Raw genomic sequence first — 17,818 nt, 5'->3', positions numbered from 1 at the left:
AACCCATGCATGCAGAGCACAATGGATTAGCAGTCCATCGCCTTAACTACTCGGCCACCTCGTCTGACAATGGCGCACGCATGCTGTTAGACGCAGTCGGTGAAGTGCACGGTGGCCGTATCTCTAATTTGTGTTATTTTTACAGTTACAGATTGGGGATGATAATAATGTGAATTTTTGTTTGTGTTAGTTGTTTTTAAGACAAGCCTTAGTGTTATGCACTACACATCGGGGGAAAAAATGTGTGCTTTTTTCCTGTCGATTTTGCCGTCAAGTGTCAGGGCAAATTGGTTCTCTTTGACGAGGTGAGGAAAAGACAGGGTGTGCTCTTGTTTTCTGGACTCAATCAAAATAATTTTGATTTGAGCTCTAATTTGCGTTATTTTTACAGTTACAGATTGGGGATGATAATAATGTGAATTTTTGTTTGAATAAGTTGTATTTAAGACAAGCATTATTGTTATGCTATAGGTATCAATGGGAAAAATGGTGCTTATTTCCAACTTGTGGAACTGCCATGAATGCGACTCTGTGCCTATTTATGGTGTAAAAACTCCCTGGACCCTCCATTAAAATAGCCTTGCAAATAAATGACGGTTGACTAACACAGACAGTAACGTGAGTTTACAAAGTTCTCTGAGGAACAGAGTTTTGTAGAAAAGTCGACGAAGATGGGATTCGAACCCATGCGTGCAGAGCACAATGGATTAGCAGTCCATCGCCTTAACCACTCGGCCACCTCGTCTAACAGTGGCACACGCATGCTGTTTGACGCAGTCGGTGAAGTGCACGGTGGCCGTATCTCTAATTTGTGTTATTTTTACAGTTACAGATTGGGGATGATAATAATGTGAATTTTTGTTTGTGTTAGTTGTTTTTAAGACAAGCCTTAGTGTTATGCACTACACATCGGGGGGAAAAATGTGTGCTTTTTTCCTGTCGATTTTGCCGTCAAGTGTCAGGGCAAATTGGTTCTCTTTGCCGAGGTGAGGAAAAGACAGGGTGTGCTCTTGTTTTCTGGACTCAATCAAAATAATTTTGATTTGAGCTCTAATTTGCGTTATTTTTACAGTTACAGATTGGGGATGATAATAATGTGAATTTTTGTTTGAATAAGTTGTTTTTAAGACAAGCATTATTGTTATGCTATAGGTATCAATGGGAAAAATGGTGCTTATTTCCAACTTGTGGAACTGCCATGAATGCGACTCTGTGCCTATTTATGGTGTAAAAATTCCCTGGAACCTCCATTAAAATAGCCTTGCAAATAAATGACGGTTGACTAACACATACAGTAACGTGAGTTTACAAAGTTCTCTGAGGAACAGAGTTTTGTAGAAAAGTCGACGAAGTTGGGATTCTAACCCATGCATGCAGAGCACAATGGATTAGCAGTCCATCGCCTTAACTACTCGGCCACCTCGTCTGACAATGGCGCACGCATGCTGTTAGACGCAGTCGGTGAAGTGCACGGTGGCCGTATCTCTAATTTGTGTTATTTTTACAGTTACAGATTGGGGATGATAATAATGTGAATTTTTGTTTGTGTTAGTTGTTTTTAAGACAAGCCTTAGTGTTATGCACTACACATCGGGGGAAAAAATGTGTGCTTTTTTCCTGTCGATTTTGCCGTCAAGTGTCAGGGCAAATTGGTTCTCTTTGACGAGGTGAGGAAAAGACAGGGTGTGCTCTTGTTTTCTGGACTCAATCAAAATAATTTTGATTTGAGCTCTAATTTGCGTTATTTTTACAGTTACAGATTGGGGATGATAATAATGTGAATTTTTGTTTGAATAAGTTGTTTTTAAGACAAGCATTATTGTTATGCTATAGGTATCAATGGGAAAAATGGTGCTTATTTCCAACTTGTGGAACTGCCATGAATGCGACTCTGTGCCTATTTATGGTGTAAAAATTCCCTGGACCCTCCATTAAAATAGCCTTGCAAATAAATGACAGTTGACTAACACAGACAGTAACGTGAGTTTACAAAGTTCTCTGAGGAACAGAGTTTTGTAGAAAAGTCGACGAAGATGGGATTCGAACCGATGCGTGCAGAGCACAATGGATTAGCAGTCCATCGCCTTAACCACTCGGCCACCTCGTCTGACAGTGGCGCACGCATGCTGTTAGACGCAGTCGGTGAAGTGCACGGTGGCCGTATCTCTAATTTGTGTTATTTTTACAGTTACAGATTGGGGATGATAATAATGTGAATTTTTGTTTGTGTTAGTTGTTTTTAAGACAAGCCTTAGTGTTATGCACTACACATCGGGGGGAAAAATGTGTGCTTTTTTCCTGTCGATTTTGCCGTCAAGTGTCAGGGCAAATTGGTTCTCTTTGCCGAGGTGAGGAAAAGACAGGGTGTGCTCTTGTTTTCTGGACTCAATCAAAATAATTTTGATTTGAGCTCTAATTTGCGTTATTTTTACAGTTACAGATTGGGGATGATAATAATGTGAATTTTTGTTTGAATAAGTTGTTTTTAAGACAAGCATTATTGTTATGCTATAGGTATCAATGGGAAAAATGGTGCTTATTTCCAACTTGTGGAACTGCCATGAATGCGACTCTGTGCCTATTTATGGTGTAAAAATTCCCTGGAACCTCCATTAAAATAGCCTTGCAAATAAATGACGGTTGACTAACACAGACAGTAACGTGAGTTTACAAAGTTCTCTGAGGAACAGAGTTTTGTAGAAAAGTCGACGAAGATGGGATTCGAACCCATGCGTGCAGAGCACAATGGATTAGCAGTCCATCGCCTTAACCACTCGCCCACCTCGTCTAACAGTGGCGCACGCATGCTGTTTGACGCAGTCGGTGAAGTGCACGGTGGCCGTATCTCTAATTTGTGTTATTTTTACAGTTACAGATTGGGGATGATAATAATGTGAATTTTTGTTTGTGTTAGTTGTTTTTAAGACAAGCCTTAGTGTTATGCACTACACATCGGGGGGAAAAATGTGTGCTTTTTTCCTGTCGATTTTGCCGTCAAGTGTCAGGGCAAATTGGTTCTCTTTGCCGAGGTGAGGAAAAGACAGGGTGTGCTCTTGTTTTCTGGACTCAATCAAAATAATTTTGATTTGAGCTCTAATTTGCGTTATTTTTACAGTTACAGATTGGGGATGATAATAATGTGAATTTTTGTTTGAATAAGTTGTTTTTAAGACAAGCATTATTGTTATGCTATAGGTATCAATGGGAAAAATGGTGCTTATTTCCAACTTGTGGAACTGCCATGAATGCGACTCTGTGCCTATTTATGGTGTAAAAATTCCCTGGACCCTCCATTAAAATAGCCTTGCAAATAAATGACAGTTGACTAACACAGACAGTAACGTGAGTTTACAAAGTTCTCTGAGGAACAGAGTTTTGTAGAAAAGTCGACGAAGATGGGATTCTCTTTGCCGAGGTGAGGAAAAGACAGGGTGTGCTCTTGTTTTCTGGACTCAATCAAAATAATTTTGATTTGAGCTCTAATTTGCATTATTTTTACAGTTAAAAATTGGGGATGATAATAATGTGAATTTTTGTTTGAATAAGTTGTTTTTAAAACAAGCATTATTGTTATGCTATAGGTATCAATGGGAAAAATGGTGCTTTTTTCCAACTTGTGGAACTGCCATGAATGCGACTCTGTGCCTATTTATGGTGTAAAAATTCCCTGGACCCTCCATTAAAATAGCCTTGCAAATAAATGACGGTTGACTAACACAGACAGTAACGTGAGTTTACAAAGTTCTCTGAAGAACAGAGTTTTGTAGAAAAGTCGACGAAGTTGGGATTCTAACCCATGCATGCAGAGCACAATGGATTAGCAGTCCATCGCCTTAACTACTCGGCCACCTCGTCTGACAATGGCGCACGCATGCTGTTAGACGCAGTCGGTGAAGTGCACGGTGGCCGTATCTCTAATTTGTGTTATTTTTACAGTTACAGATTGGGGATGATAATAATGTGAATTTTTGTTTGTGTTAGTTGTTTTTAAGACAAGCCTTAGTGTTATGCACTACACATCGGGGGAAAAAATGTGTGCTTTTTTCCTGTCGATTTTGCCGTCAAGTGTCAGGGCAAATTGGTTCTCTTTGACGAGGTGAGGAAAAGACAGGGTGTGCTCTTGTTTTCTGGACTCAATCAAAATAATTTTGATTTGAGCTCTAATTTGCGTTATTTTTACAGTTACAGATTGGGGATGATAATAATGTGAATTTTTGTTTGAATAAGTTGTATTTAAGACAAGCATTATTGTTATGCTATAGGTATCAATGGGAAAAATGGTGCTTATTTCCAACTTGTGGAACTGCCATGAATGCGACTCTGTGCCTATTTATGGTGTAAAAACTCCCTGGACCCTCCATTAAAATAGCCTTGCAAATAAATGACGGTTGACTAACACAGACAGTAACGTGAGTTTACAAAGTTCTCTGAGGAACAGAGTTTTGTAGAAAAGTCGACGAAGATGGGATTCGAACCCATGCGTGCAGAGCACAATGGATTAGCAGTCCATCGCCTTAACCACTCGGCCACCTCGTCTAACAGTGGCACACGCATGCTGTTTGACGCAGTCGGTGAAGTGCACGGTGGCCGTATCTCTAATTTGTGTTATTTTTACAGTTACAGATTGGGGATGATAATAATGTGAATTTTTGTTTGTGTTAGTTGTTTTTAAGACAAGCCTTAGTGTTATGCACTACACATCGGGGGGAAAAATGTGTGCTTTTTTCCTGTCGATTTTGCCGTCAAGTGTCAGGGCAAATTGGTTCTCTTTGCCGAGGTGAGGAAAAGACAGGGTGTGCTCTTGTTTTCTGGACTCAATCAAAATAATTTTGATTTGAGCTCTAATTTGCGTTATTTTTACAGTTACAGATTGGGGATGATAATAATGTGAATTTTTGTTTGAATAAGTTGTTTTTAAGACAAGCATTATTGTTATGCTATAGGTATCAATGGGAAAAATGGTGCTTATTTCCAACTTGTGGAACTGCCATGAATGCGACTCTGTGCCTATTTATGGTGTAAAAATTCCCTGGAACCTCCATTAAAATAGCCTTGCAAATAAATGACGGTTGACTAACACATACAGTAACGTGAGTTTACAAAGTTCTCTGAGGAACAGAGTTTTGTAGAAAAGTCGACGAAGATGGGATTCGAACCCATGCGTGCAGAGCACAATGGATTAGCAGTCCATCGCCTTAACCACTCGCCCACCTCGTCTAACAGTGGCGCACGCATGCTGTTTGACGCAGTCGGTGAAGTGCACGGTGGCCGTATCTCTAATTTGTGTTATTTTTACAGTTACAGATTGGGGATGATAATAATGTGAATTTTTGTTTGTGTTAGTTGTTTTTAAGACAAGCCTTAGTGTTATGCACTACACATCGGGGGGAAAAATGTGTGCTTTTTTCCTGTCGATTTTGCCGTCAAGTGTCAGGGCAAATTGGTTCTCTTTGCCGAGGTGAGGAAAAGACAGGGTGTGCTCTTGTTTTCTGGACTCAATCAAAATAATTTTGATTTGAGCTCTAATTTGCGTTATTTTTACAGTTACAGATTGGGGATGATAATAATGTGAATTTTTGTTTGAATAAGTTGTTTTTAAGACAAGCATTATTGTTATGCTATAGATATCAATGGGAAAAATGGTGCTTATTTCCAACTTGTGGAACTGCCATGAATGCGACTCTGTGCCTATTTATGGTGTAAAAATTCCCTGGACCCTCCATTAAAATAGCCTTGCAAATAAATGACAGTTGACTAACACAGACAGTAACGTGAGTTTACAAAGTTCTCTGAGGAACAGAGTTTTGTAGAAAAGTCGACGAAGATGGGATTCGAACCCATGCGTGCAGAGCACAATGGATTAGCAGTCCATCGCCTTAACCACTCGGCCACCTCGTCTAACAGTGGCACACGCATGCTGTTTGACGCAGTCGGTGAAGTGCACGGTGGCCGTATCTCTAATTTGTGTTATTTTTACAGTTACAGATTGGGGATGATAATAATGTGAATTTTTGTTTGTGTTAGTTGTTTTTAAGACAAGCCTTAGTGTTATGCACTACACATCGGGGGGAAAAATGTGTGCTTTTTTCCTGTCGATTTTGCCGTCAAGTGTCAGGGCAAATTGGTTCTCTTTGCCGAGGTGAGGAAAAGACAGGGTGTGCTCTTGTTTTCTGGACTCAATCAAAATAATTTTGATTTGAGCTCTAATTTGCGTTATTTTTACAGTTACAGATTGGGGATGATAATAATGTGAATTTTTGTTTGAATAAGTTGTTTTTAAGACAAGCATTATTGTTATGCTATAGGTATCAATGGGAAAAATGGTGCTTATTTCCAACTTGTGGAACTGCCATGAATGCGACTCTGTGCCTATTTATGGTGTAAAAATTCCCTGGAACCTCCATTAAAATAGCCTTGCAAATAAATGACGGTTGACTAACACATACAGTAACGTGAGTTTACAAAGTTCTCTGAGGAACAGAGTTTTGTAGAAAAGTCGACGAAGATGGGATTCGAACCCATGCGTGCAGAGCACAATGGATTAGCAGTCCATCGCCTTAACCACTCGCCCACCTCGTCTAACAGTGGCGCACGCATGCTGTTTGACGCAGTCGGTGAAGTGCACGGTGGCCGTATCTATAATTTGTGTTATTTTTACAGTTACAGATTGGGGATGATAATAATGTGAATTTTTGTTTGTGTTAGTTGTTTTTAAGACAAGCCTTAGTGTTATGCACTACACATCGGGGGGAAAAATGTGTGCTTTTTTCCTGTCGATTTTGCCGTCAAGTGTCAGGGCAAATTGGTTCTCTTTGCCGAGGTGAGGAAAAGACAGGGTGTGCTCTTGTTTTCTGGACTCAATCAAAATAATTTTGATTTGAGCTCTAATTTGCGTTATTTTTACAGTTACAGATTGGGGATGATAATAATGTGAATTTTTGTTTGAATAAGTTGTTTTTAAGACAAGCATTATTGTTATGCTATAGGTATCAATGGGAAAAATGGTGCTTATTTCCAACTTGTGGAACTGCCATGAATGCGACTCTGTGCCTATTTATGGTGTAAAAATTCCCTGGACCCTCCATTAAAATAGCCTTGCAAATAAATGACAGTTGACTAACACAGACAGTAACGTGAGTTTACAAAGTTCTCTGAGGAACAGAGTTTTGTAGAAAAGTCGACGAAGATGGGATTCTCTTTGCCGAGGTGAGGAAAAGACAGGGTGTGCTCTTGTTTTCTGGACTCAATCAAAATAATTTTGATTTGAGCTCTAATTTGCATTATTTTTACAGTTAAAAATTGGGGATGATAATAATGTGAATTTTTGTTTGAATAAGTTGTTTTTAAAACAAGCATTATTGTTATGCTATAGGTATCAATGGGAAAAATGGTGCTTTTTTCCAACTTGTGGAACTGCCATGAATGCGACTCTGTGCCTATTTATGGTGTAAAAATTCCCTGGACCCTCCATTAAAATAGCCTTGCAAATAAATGACGGTTGACTAACACAGACAGTAACGTGAGTTTACAAAGTTCTCTGAAGAACAGAGTTTTGTAGAAAAGTCGACGAAGTTGGGATTCTAACCCCTGCATGCAGAGCACAATGGATTAGCAGTCCATCGCCTTAACTACTCGGCCACCTCGTCTGACAATGGCGCACGCATGCTGTTAGACGCAGTCGGTGAAGTGCACGGTGGCCGTATCTCTAATTTGTGTTATTTTTACAGTTACAGATTGGGGATGATAATAATGTGAATTTTTGTTTGTGTTAGTTGTTTTTAAGACAAGCCTTAGTGTTATGCACTACACATCGGGGGAAAAAATGTGTGCTTTTTTCCTGTCGATTTTGCCGTCAAGTGTCAGGGCAAATTGGTTCTCTTTGACGAGGTGAGGAAAAGACAGGGTGTGCTCTTGTTTTCTGGACTCAATCAAAATAATTTTGATTTGAGCTCTAATTTGCGTTATTTTTACAGTTACAGATTGGGGATGATAATAATGTGAATTTTTGTTTGAATAAGTTGTATTTAAGACAAGCATTATTGTTATGCTATAGGTATCAATGGGAAAAATGGTGCTTATTTCCAACTTGTGGAACTGCCATGAATGCGACTCTGTGCCTATTTATGGTGTAAAAATTCCCTGGACCCTCCATTAAAATAGCCTTGCAAATAAATGACAGTTGACTAACACAGACAGTAACGTGAGTTTACAAAGTTCTCTGAGGAACAGAGTTTTGTAGAAAAGTCGACGAAGATGGGATTCGAACCGATGCGTGCAGAGCACAATGGATTAGCAGTCCATCGCCTTAACCACTCGGCCACCTCGTCTGACAGTGGCGCACGCATGCTGTTAGACGCAGTCGGTGAAGTGCACGGTGGCCGTATCTCTAATTTGTGTTATTTTTACAGTTACAGATTGGGGATGATAATAATGTGAATTTTTGTTTGTGTTAGTTGTTTTTAAGACAAGCCTTAGTGTTATGCACTACACATCGGGGGGAAAAATGTGTGCTTTTTTCCTGTCGATTTTGCCATCAAGTGTCAGGGCAAATTGGTTCTCTTTGCCGAGGTGAGGAAAAGACAGGGTGTGCTCTTGTTTTCTGGACTCAATCAAAATAATTTTGATTTGAGCTCTAATTTGCGTTATTTTTACAGTTACAGATTGGGGATGATAATAATGTGAATTTTTGTTTGAATAAGTTGTTTTTAAGACAAGCATTATTGTTATGCTATAGGTATCAATGGGAAAAATGGTGCTTATTTCCAACTTGTGGAACTGCCATGAATGCGACTCTGTGCCTATTTATGGTGTAAAAATTCCCTGGACCCTCCATTAAAATAGCCTTGCAAATAAATGACGGTTGACTAACACAGACAGTAACGTGAGTTTACAAAGTTCTCTGAGGAACAGAGTTTTGTAGAAAAGTCGACGAAGATGGGATTCTCTTTGCCGAGGTGAGGAAAAGACAGGGTGTGCTCTTGTTTTCTGGACTCAATCAAAATAATTTTGATTTGAGCTCTAATTTGCATTATTTTTACAGTTAAAAATTGGGGATGATAATAATGTGAATTTTTGTTTGAATAAGTTGTTTTTAAAACAAGCATTATTGTTATGCTATAGGTATCAATGGGAAAAATGGTGCTTTTTTCCAACTTGTGGAACTGCCATGAATGCGACTCTGTGCCTATTTATGGTGTAAAAATTCCCTGGACCCTCCATTAAAATAGCCTTGCAAATAAATGACGGTTGACTAACACAGACAGTAACGTGAGTTTACAAAGTTCTCTGAAGAACAGAGTTTTGTAGAAAAGTCGACGAAGTTGGGATTTTAACCCATGCATGCAGAGCACAATGGATTAGCAGTCCATCGCCTTAACTACTCGGCCACCTCGTCTGACAATGGCGCACGCATGCTGTTAGACGCAGTCGGTGAAGTGCACGGTGGCCGTATCTCTAATTTGTGTTATTTTTACAGTTACAGATTGGGGATGATAATAATGTGAATTTTTGTTTGTGTTAGTTGTTTTTAAGACAAGCCTTAGTGTTATGCACTACACATCGGGGGGAAAAATGTGTGCTTTTTTCCTGTCGATTTTGCCGTCAAGTGTCAGGGCAAATTGGTTCTCTTTGCCGAGGTGAGGAAAAGACAGGGTGTGCTCTTGTTTTCTGGACTCAATCAAAATAATTTTGATTTGAGCTCTAATTTGCGTTATTTTTACAGTTACAGATTGGGGATGATAATAATGTGAATTTTTGTTTGAATAAGTTGTTTTTAAGACAAGCATTATTGTTATGCTATAGGTATCAATGGGAAAAATGGTGCTTATTTCCAACTTGTGGAACTGCCATGAATGCGACTCTGTGCCTATTTATGGTGTAAAAATTCCCTGGAACCTCCATTAAGATAGCCTTGCAAATAAATGACGGTTGACTAACACAGACAGTAACGTGAGTTTACAAAGTTCTCTGAGGAACAGAGTTTTGTAGAAAAGTCGACGAAGATGGGATTCGAACCCATGCGTGCAGAGCACAATGGATTAGCAGTCCATCGCCTTAACCACTCGCCCACCTCGTCTAACAGTGGCGCACGCATGCTGTTTGACGCAGTCGGTGAAGTGCACGGTGGCCGTATCTCTAATTTGTGTTATTTTTACAGTTACAGATTGGGGATGATAATAATGTGAATTTTTGTTTGTGTTAGTTGTTTTTAAGACAAGCCTTAGTGTTATGCACTACACATCGGGGGGAAAAATGTGTGCTTTTTTCCTGTCGATTTTGCCGTCAAGTGTCAGGGCAAATTGGTTCTCTTTGCCGAGGTGAGGAAAAGACAGGGTGTGCTCTTGTTTTCTGGACTCAATCAAAATAATTTTGATTTGAGCTCTAATTTGCGTTATTTTTACAGTTACAGATTGGGGATGATAATAATGTGAATTTTTGTTTGTGTTAGTTGTTTTTAAGACAAGCCTTAGTGTTATGCACTACACATCGGGGGGGAAAATGTGTGCTTTTTTCCTGTCGATTTTGCCGTCAAGTGTCAGGGCAAATTGGTTCTCTTTGCCGAGGTGAGGAAAAGACATGGTGTGCTCTTGTTTTCTGGACTCAATCAAAATAATTTTGATTTGAGCTCTAATTTGCATTATTTTTACAGTTAAAAATTGGGGATGATAATAATGTGAATTTTTGTTTGAATAAGTTGTTTTTAAGACAATCATTATTGTTATGCTATAGGTATCAATGGGAAAAATGGTGCTTATTTCCAACTTGTGGAACTGCCATGAATGCGACTCTGTGCCTATTTATGGTGTAAAAATTCCCTGGACCCTCCATTAAAATAGCCTTGCAAATAAATGACAGTTGACTAACACAGACAGTAACGTGAGTTTACAAAGTTCTCTGAGGAACAGAGTTTTGTAGAAAAGTCGACGAAGATGGGATTCGAACCCATGCATGCAGAGCACAATGGATTAGCAGTCCATCGCCTTAACCACTCGGCCACCTCGTCTAACAGTGGCGCACGCATGCTGTTTGACGCAGTCGGTGAAGTGCACGGTGGCCGTATCTCTAATTTGTGTTATTTTTACAGTTACAGATTGGGGATGATAATAATGTGAATTTTTGTTTGTGTTAGTTGTTTTTAAGACAAGCCTTAGTGTTATGCACTACACATCGGGGGGAAAAATGTGTGCTTTTTTCCTGTCGATTTTGCCGTCAAGTGTCAGGGCAAATTGGTTCTCTTTGCCGAGGTGAGGAAAAGACAGGGTGTGCTCTTGTTTTCTGGACTCAATCAAAATAATTTTGATTTGAGCTCTAATTTGCGTTATTTTTACAGTTACAGATTGGGGATGATAATAATGTGAATTTTTGTTTGAATAAGTTGTTTTTAAGACAAGCATTATTGTTATGCTATAAGTATCAATGGGAAAAATGGTGCTTATTTCCAACTTGTGGAACTGCCATGAATGCGACTCTGTGCCTATTTATGGTGTAAAAATTCCCTGGAACCTCCATTAAAATAGCCTTGCAAATAAATGACGGTTGACTAACACAGACAGTAACGTGAGTTTACAAAGTTCTCTGAAGAACAGAGTTTTGTAGAAAAGTCGACGAAGTTGGGATTCTAACCCATGCATGCAGAGCACAATGGATTAGCAGTCCATCGCCTTAACCACTCGGCCACCTCGTCTGACAATGGCGCACGCATGCTGTTAGACGCAGTCGGTGAAGTGCACGGTGGCCGTATCTCTAATTTGTGTTATTTTTACAGTTACAGATTGGGGATGATAATAATGTGAATTTTTGTTTGTGTTAGTTGTTTTTAAGACAAGCCTTAGTGTTATGCACTACACATCGGGGGAAAAAATGTGTGCTTTTTTCCTGTCGATTTTGCCATCAAGTGTCAGGGCAAATTGGTTCTCTTTGACGAGGTGAGGAAAAGACAGGGTGTGCTCTTGTTTTCTGGACTCAATCAAAATAATTTTGATTTGAGCTCTAATTTGCGTTATTTTTACAGTTACAGATTGGGGATGATAATAATGTGAATTTTTGTTTGAATAAGTTGTTTTTAAGACAAGCATTATTGTTATGCTATAGGTATCAATGGGAAAAATGGTGCTTATTTCCAACTTGTGGAACTGCCATGAATGCGACTCTGTGCCTATTTATGGTGTAAAAATTCCTTGGACCCTCCATTAAAATAGCCTTGCAAATAAATGACAGTTGACTAACACAGACAGTAACGTGAGTTTACAAAGTTCTCTGAGGAACAGAGTTTTGTAGAAAAGTCGACAAAGATGGGATTCGAACCGATGTGTGCAGAGCACAATGGATTAGCAGTCCATCGCCTTAACCACTCGGCCACCTCGTCTGACAGTGGCGCACGCATGCTGTTAGACGCAGTCGGTGAAGTGCACGGTGGCCGTATCTCTAATTTGTGTTATTTTTACAGTTACAGATTGGGGATGATAATAATGTGAATTTTTGTTTGTGTTAGTTGTTTTTAAGACAAGCCTTAGTGTTATGCACTACACATCGGGGGGGGAAAATGTGTGCTTTTTTTCCTGTCGATTTTGCCGTCAAGTGTCAGGGCAAATTGGTTCTCTTTGCCGAGGTGAGGAAAAGACAGGGTGTGCTCTTGTTTTCTGGACTCAATCAAAATAATTTTGATTTGAGCTCTAATTTGCGTTATTTTTACAGTTACAGATTGGGGATGATAATAATGTGAATTTTTGTTTGTGTTAGTTGTTTTTAAGACAAGCCTTAGTGTTATGCACTACACATCGGGGGGGGAAAATGTGTGCTTTTTTTCCTGTCGATTTTGCCGTCAAGTGTCAGGGCAAATTGGTTCTCTTTGCCGAGGTGAGGAAAAGACAGGGTGTGCTCTTGTTTTCTGGACTCAATCAAAATAATTTTGATTTGAGCTCTAATTTGCGTTATTTTTACAGTTACAGATTGGGGATGATAATAATGTGAATTTTTGTTTGAATAAGTTGTTTTTAAGACAAGCATTATTGTTATGCTATAGGTATCAATGGGAAAAATGGTGCTTATTTCCAACTTGTGGAACTGCCATGAATGCGACTCTGTGCCTATTTATGGTGTAAAAATTCCCTGGACCCTCCATTAAAATAGCCTTGCAAATAAATGACGGTTGACTAACACAGACAGTAACGTGAGTTTACAAAGTTCTCTGAGGAACAGAGTTTTGTAGAAAAGTCGACGAAGATGGGATTCTCTTTGCCGAGGTGAGGAAAAGACAGGGTGTGCTCTTGTTTTCTGGACTCAATCAAAATAATTTTGATTTGAGCTCTAATTTGCATTATTTTTACAGTTAAAAATTGGGGATGATAATAATGTGAATTTTTGTTTGAATAAGTTGTTTTTAAAACAAGCATTATTGTTATGCTATAGGTATCAATGGGAAAAATGGTGCTTTTTTCCAACTTGTGGAACTGCCATGAATGCGACTCTGTGCCTATTTATGGTGTAAAAATTCCCTGGACCCTCCATTAAAATAGCCTTGCAAATAAATGACGGTTGACTAACACAGACAGTAACGTGAGTTTACAAAGTTCTCTGAAGAACAGAGTTTTGTAGAAAAGTCGACGAAGTTGGGATTTTAACCCATGCATGCAGAGCACAATGGATTAGCAGTCCATCGCCTTAACTACTCGGCCACCTCGTCTGACAATGGCGCACGCATGCTGTTAGACGCAGTCGGTGAAGTGCACGGTGGCCGTATCTCTAATTTGTGTTATTTTTACAGTTACAGATTGGGGATGATAATAATGTGAATTTTTGTTTGTGTTAGTTGTTTTTAAGACAAGCCTTAGTGTTATGCACTACACATCGGGGGAAAAAATGTGTGCTTTTTTCCTGTCGATTTTGCCATCAAGTGTCAGGGCAAATTGGTTCTCTTTGACGAGGTGAGGAAAAGACAGGGTGTGCTCTTGTTTTCTGGACTCAATCAAAATAATTTTGATTTGAGCTCTAATTTGCGTTATTTTTACAGTTACAGATTGGGGATGATAATAATGTGAATTTTTGTTTGAATAAGTTGTTTTTAAGACAAGCATTATTGTTATGCTATAGGTATCAATGGGAAAAATGGTGCTTATTTCCAACTTGTGGAACTGCCATGAATGCGACTCTGTGCCTATTTATGGTGTAAAAATTCCCTGGACCCTCCATTAAAATAGCCTTGCAAATAAATGACAGTTGACTAACACAGACAGTAACGTGAGTTTACAAAGTTCTCTGAGGAACAGAGTTTTGTAGAAAAGTCGACGAAGATGGGATTCGAACCGATGCGTGCAGAGCACAATGGATTAGCAGTCCATCGCCTTAACCACTCGGTCACCTCGTCTGACAGTGGCGCACGCATGCTGTTAGACGCAGTCGGTGAAGTGCACGGTGGCCGTATCTCTAACTTGTGTTATTTTTACAGTTACAGATTGGGGATGATAATAATGTGAATTTTTGTTTGTGTTAGTTGTTTTTAAGACAAGCCTTAGTGTTATGCACTACACATCAGAGGGAAAAATGTGTGCTTTTTTCCTGTCGATTTTGCCGTCAAGTGTCAGGGCAAATTGGTTCTCTTTGCCGAGGTGAGGAAAAGACAGGGTGTGCTCTTGTTTTCTGGACTCAATCAAAATAATTTTGATTTGAGCTCTAATTTGCGTTATTTTTACAGTTACAGATTGGGGATGATAATAATGTGAATTTTTGTTTGAATAAGTTGTTTTAAGACAAGTCTTAGTGTTATGCACTACACATCGGGGGGAAAAATGTGTGCTTTTTTCCTGTCGATTTTGCCGTCAAGTGTCAGGGCAAATTGGTTCTCTTTGCCGAGGTGAGGAAAAGACATGGTGTGCTCTTGTTTTCTGGACTCAATCAAAATAATTTTGATTAAAGCTCTAATTTGCGTTATTTTTACAGTTACAGATTGGGGATGATAATAATGTGAATTTTTGTTTGAATAAGTTGTTTTTAAGACAAGCATTATTGTTATGCTATAGGTATCAATGGGAAAAATGGTGCTTATTTCCAACTTGTGGAACTGCCATGAATGCGACTCTGTGCCTATTTATGGTGTAAAAATTCCCTGGACCCTCCATTAAAATAGCCTTGCAAATAAATGACAGTTGACTAACACAGACAGTAACGTGAGTTTACAAAGTTCTCTGAGGAACAGAGTTTTGTAGAACAGTCGACGAAGATGGGATTCGAACCCATGCGTGCAGAGCACAATGGATTAGCAGTCCATCGCCTCGGCCACCTCGTCTGACAGTGGCGCACGCATGCTGTTAGACGCAGTCGGTGAAGTGCACGGTGGCCGTATCTCTAATTTGTGTTATTTTTACAGTTACAGATTGGGGATGATAATAATGTGAATTTTTGTTTGTGTTAGTTGTTTTTAAGACAAGCCTTAGTGTTATGCACTACACATCGGGGGGAAAAATGTGTGCTTTTTTCCTGTCGATTTTGCCGTCAAGTGTCAGGGCAAATTGGTTCTCTTTGCCGAGGTGAGGAAAAGACAGGGTGTGCTCTTGTTTTCTGGACTCAATCAAAATAATTTTGATTTGAGCTCTAATTTGCGTTATTTTTACAGTTACAGATTGGGGATGATAATAATGTGAATTTTTGTTTGAATAAGTTGTTTTTAAGACAAGCATTATTGTTATGCTATAGGTATCAATGGGAAAAATGGTGCTTATTTCCAACTTGTGGAACTGCCATGAATGCGACTCTGTGCCTATTTATGGTGTAAAAATTCCCTGGACCCTCCATTAAAATATCCTTGCAAATAAATGACAGTTGACTAACACAGACAGTAACGTGAGTTTACAAAGTTCTCTGAGGAACAGAGTTTTGTAGAAAAGTCGACGAAGATGGGATTCGAACCGATGCGTGCAGAGCACAATGGATTAGCAGTCCATCGCCTTAACCACTCGGTCACCTCGTCTGACAGTGGCGCACGCATGCTGTTAGACGCAGTCGGTGAAGTGCACGGTGGCCGTATCTCTAATTTGTGTTATTTTTACAGTTACAGATTGGGGATGATAATAATGTGAATTTTTGTTTGTGTTAGTTGTTTTTAAGACAAGCCTTAGTGTTATGCACTACACATCGGGGGGAAAAATGTGTGCTTTTTTCCTGTCGATTTTGCCGTCAAGTGTCAGGGCAAATTGGTTCTCTTTGCCGAGGTGAGGAAAAGACAGGGTGTGCTCTTGTTTTCTGGACTCAATCAAAATAATTTTGATTTGAGCTCTAATTTGCGTTATTTTTACAGTTACAGATTGGGGATGATAATAATGTGAATTTTTGTTTGAATAAGTTGTTTTTAAGACAAGCATTATTGTTATGCTATAGGTATCAATGGGAAAAATGGTGCTTATTTCCAACTTGTGGAACTGCCATGAATGCGACTCTGTGCCTATTTATGGTGTAAAAATTCCCTGGACCCTCCATTAAAATATCCTTGCAAATAAATGACAGTTGACTAACACAGACAGTAACGTGAGTTTACAAAGTTCTCTGAGGAACAGAGTTTTGTAGAAAAGTCGACGAAGATGGGATTCGAACCGATGCGTGCAGAGCACAATGGATTAGCAGTCCATCGCCTTAACCACTCGGTCACCTCGTCTGACAGTGGCGCACGCATGCTGTTAGACGCAGTCGGTGAAGTGCACGGTGGCCGTATCTCTAATTTGTGTTATTTTTACAGTTACAGATTGGGGATGATAATAATGTGAATTTTTGTTTGTGTTAGTTGTTTTTAAGACAAGCCTTAGTGTTATGCACTACACATCGGGGGGAAAAATGTGTGCTTTTTTCCTGTCGATTTTGCCGTCAAGTGTCAGGGCAAATTGGTTCTCTTTGCCGAGGTGAGGAAAAGACAGGGTGTGCTCTTGTTTTCTGGACTCAATCAAAATAATTTTGATTTGAGCTCTAATTTGCGTTATTTTTACAGTTACAGATTGGGGATGATAATAATGTGAATTTTTGTTTGAATAAGTTGTTTGAAGACAAGCATTATTGTTATGCTATAGGTATCAATGGGAAAAATGGTGCTTATTTCCAACTTGTGGAACTGCCATGAATGCGACTCTGTGCCTATTTATGGTGTAAAAATTCCCTGGACCCTCCATTAAAATATCCTTGCAAATAAATGACAGTTGACTAACACAGACAGTAACGTGAGTTTACAAAGTTCTCTGAGGAACAGAGTTTTGTAGAAAAGTCGACGAAGATGGGATTCGAACCGATGCGTGCAGAGCACAATGGATTAGCAGTCCATCGCCTTAACCACTCGGTCACCTCGTCTGACAGTGGCGCACGCATGCTGTTAGACGCAGTCGGTGAAGTGCACGGTGGCCGTATCTCTAATTTGTGTTATTTTTACAGTTACAGATTGGGGATGATAATAATGTGAATTTTTGTTTGTGTTAGTTGTTTTTAAGACAAGCCTTAGTGTTATGCACTACACATCGGGGGGAAAAATGTGTGCTTTTTTCCTGTCGATTTTGCCGTCAAGTGTCAGGGCAAATTGGTTCTCTTTGCCGAGGTGAGGAAAAGACAGGGTGTGCTCTTGTTTTCTGGACTCAATCAAAATAATTTTGATTTGAGCTCTAATTTGCGTTATTTTTACAGTTACAGATTGGGGATGATAATAATGTGAATTTTTGTTTGAATAAGTTGTTTGAAGACAAGCATTATTGTTATGCTATAGGTATCAATGGGAAAAATGGTGCTTATTTCCAACTTGTGGAACTGCCATGAATGCGACTCTGTGCCTATTTATGGTGTAAAAATTCCCTGG

At 39.3% G+C, this 17,818-nt stretch overlaps 3 non-coding genes across 3 annotated transcripts; all 3 read right to left on the bottom strand.

Moving 5' to 3' along the window:
• Positions 1-663: 663 nt before the first annotated feature.
• On the bottom strand, positions 664-745 carry TRNAS-GCU (transfer RNA serine (anticodon GCU)). Its single transcript has one exon. It is a non-coding gene; the product is annotated as a tRNA-Ser (tRNA).
• A 3,709-nt stretch (positions 746-4,454) lies between these two features.
• Positions 4,455-4,536, bottom strand: TRNAS-GCU (transfer RNA serine (anticodon GCU)). The gene has a single exon. It is a non-coding gene; the product is annotated as a tRNA-Ser (tRNA).
• Positions 4,537-5,816: 1,280 nt separating this feature from the next.
• Positions 5,817-5,898, bottom strand: TRNAS-GCU (transfer RNA serine (anticodon GCU)). Its single transcript has one exon. It is a non-coding gene; the product is annotated as a tRNA-Ser (tRNA).
• Between the last annotated feature and the right edge of the window lie 11,920 nt (positions 5,899-17,818).

The sequence above is a fragment of the Pelobates fuscus genome, chromosome 1 (genome assembly GCF_036172605.1).
Source record: "Pelobates fuscus isolate aPelFus1 chromosome 1, aPelFus1.pri, whole genome shotgun sequence".
NCBI classification, from domain to species: Eukaryota; Metazoa; Chordata; class Amphibia; order Anura; family Pelobatidae; genus Pelobates; species Pelobates fuscus.
This window is presented reverse-complemented; position numbering and strand designations above follow the sequence as displayed.